The 2,618-nt window shown below is 39.8% G+C and overlaps 1 non-coding gene across 1 annotated transcript; it reads left to right on the top strand.

Moving 5' to 3' along the window:
* Window positions 1-1,040: 1,040 nt before the first annotated feature.
* On the top strand, window positions 1,041-1,112 carry Trnae-uuc (transfer RNA glutamic acid (anticodon UUC)). The gene has a single exon. It is a non-coding gene; the product is annotated as a tRNA-Glu (tRNA).
* The last annotated feature ends 1,506 nt before the right edge of the window (window positions 1,113-2,618 follow it).

Below are 2,618 nucleotides of genomic sequence, written 5' to 3'. Positions count from 1 at the left end.
CAAACCCTGTAAGTTACATTTTGCGTTCGGTCAAAACAATCGCGTACCGAGATCAAAACAATAATATAATGAAATTTCCACATCTTTAAGGCGCAAAAAAGTTCAAAGTCCGGCTAAACAGTTCAAGGAATTGTTCAGTCTGGTTTGCTACTTCTTTGCACTGAATTAACCCTCTTCTGCATTGAATTACCTGAAAATTGTTTTTATCTTAACCAATCAGAACTGAGTAATTTTTCATATATCTTACGATAAAAGAGAAACTTTGTATACCTCTATTGCACGGATTTTTTATTTCTCGATTTCCCTCAAGAAAGAGGGATTTTGTTTGATAAACGCATGCATCAAGTTATCCATAAGTTTCTCAAACTGAGCATAATAGAGCCAATCCACAATTTCTGATCAGTGATAATTACCAGTAAACAAAGCCGATAGCGTTTTGGCCGAAGGGAAAATAGCCAGGAGAATTGGAATTTCTTAGAGGAAACCGATAACTTTGAAGATAGTGAATATATTCTTAAGCAGTAGACCACGAGTAAATTTTGTAAATCACGTAAGCAGAGGCCTCAGGGATTCTCCATAGAAGGGTTGATTTCATTAAACAAATGTCCTTCCAGTTTTGGCTTTCGGACCTTTTGATACTGTTCAAAAAAATAAAAGTTTAGATAAAAGTTTCGGCTAAGTTGAAGATGGCTCAGAACGCGATTTTGTTCACAGCAAAACTTTGCTAAAATAACCGGCCCGAATGTTTCATTTTTTATGGGTTCACTGGTGAAAGAAACGATAGGTGTTCAATCAGGGTGCTCCTAGTATCTCAGTTACTGATTTGAAAATCTCAATTGACACATTCTGTCATACGCTGGTTTCGCTACAGTTTGCCATCGAATACAAGCCGCTTGAATCTCTTCCTGTCCTACGAGCGCTCAACAGGAGTATCAGTCATCGATAAAGACTGCAGCCCAGAAAAGCAGTCCACTCGTAATAGCAGGCGGTGACATAATTTCAATAATTATTGGGTTTCTTCCATGTAACATATGTTTAACTCCCATATGGTTTAGCGGTAAGGATTCCTGGTTTTCACCCAGGCGGCCCGGGTTCGACTCCCGGTATGGGAACGACTATTTACTCTTCATATCCTTCGTCTCCAGTGTGCGTGTTCGTGGATCTTTTTCTTTTTATTTTATTTGTCCTATGTAGACACTGCCATCTGATTGAGTGTGTATGCAAAAGGATGCTTTACACAGTTCAAGTAAGTACCCTTGTGCATTATTTTGGCGGTTTTTCAAGCGTCAAGCAATTTGGTAGACCCTACGTAATGCCCCTTTGAAGTCTAACTTACAAGGCGTTTTGGTGTGTAGTATTGCTAACTCTAACTGTTTGTTCAACAAAAATTTGCATTTGGACTCGCCCTATGGGTTCGTCACCGATACGGGGTACCTCTTAAAAATACTCAGCAATACTACACACCAAAACATTTAATAAGATATATATTAACTGATAAGACCTCTGAAAATTGCGCTTTATTTCCTGGAATGGCACCAAACTTTAGAATTTTGAGACTTTTAACCTGTTACATTTTAGCTTGATGCCTCTTACCCATTTATGCTGTCGAGGTTGGAGTTCAGGCCCGTTTCTCGGTCGAGCGTAATTTTCCTCACTCTTCTGCCCCTCCATGGGAAAGTTCCGACTGTGAACAATCATTTTCACATCAGAGCCCAAATAGTTGAGAAACAGACAATAAGAGCTGTTATCATACAGCTTCAGGCGTCCACGGTCGATATGGGCCAATTTTGTGTTCTGATTGGCTACTCGAGCAGGCAAGATGTGCCCATCTTGCGAGATTGCCCGCTTTGATCCCGTGCATGGAAAAAATCGCGTGGAGCGGACTTGCAAAGTTCATAGTTTTCGCTCAGTTGAGGCAATCAAGTCGCAAAAGGAAGAAGAACGGCAACAGTCAGAACAAAGAAAACATAGACAATTTTCGTGAGTTTATTTTTCTTCAGAAACCGGAGAATACAAAAAATTTGAAAACAAAGTGACATGAAAGCATGCATGGAAGCGGTTTTGTCTCATGGAAAACGTGACAGGAGAAGTAAGCATTATTCCCAAGCAAGAACTAGATTTCCTTTCGTTGTAATGCTCGTTGTAAGCTTACAAATCACTTTGTCCAAATCCAATTTGTTGCATAAAAAGCTTATAAGCGCCATCAAAGTTGGCTTTCATTCCCAATGCTCGAAAATAAACAAGTCATACTTGACTCTTGCTAAGTGAACTGTCTTTCCTATGTAATAAATCCCATATTGACCAAGCTCTTTCGGTCAAGACGACTGGATTTTAACCTCGTCCCTAACTTTTCTTCGACTTCGTCTTGGTCCATAAAAAAGAATTCGGTCAATATCGAGCCATCTTGACCTCACGCTTGGTCAATAACGGATATTTATTTGACAGTGTGCACGTCGTGCTTGTGTAATTGGACAATACGCGTCATGCGCGCGCGAAGTCTTTTATATCGGAAAACGAAGAACCAGTGGCTAGCCTGTTTCTAAAGTCTTGTCATAGTTTGATTATTTGATTACAGCACTTAGTGTCGTCCAATTCTGTCTTCAGTCAGAGATTAACAA

This window comes from Pocillopora verrucosa, chromosome 14 (assembly GCF_036669915.1).
Source record: "Pocillopora verrucosa isolate sample1 chromosome 14, ASM3666991v2, whole genome shotgun sequence".
NCBI lineage: Eukaryota > Metazoa > Cnidaria > Anthozoa > Scleractinia > Pocilloporidae > Pocillopora > Pocillopora verrucosa.
Note: the sequence above shows the minus strand (reverse complement) of the source record. Positions and strands in the feature narration are given on the sequence as shown.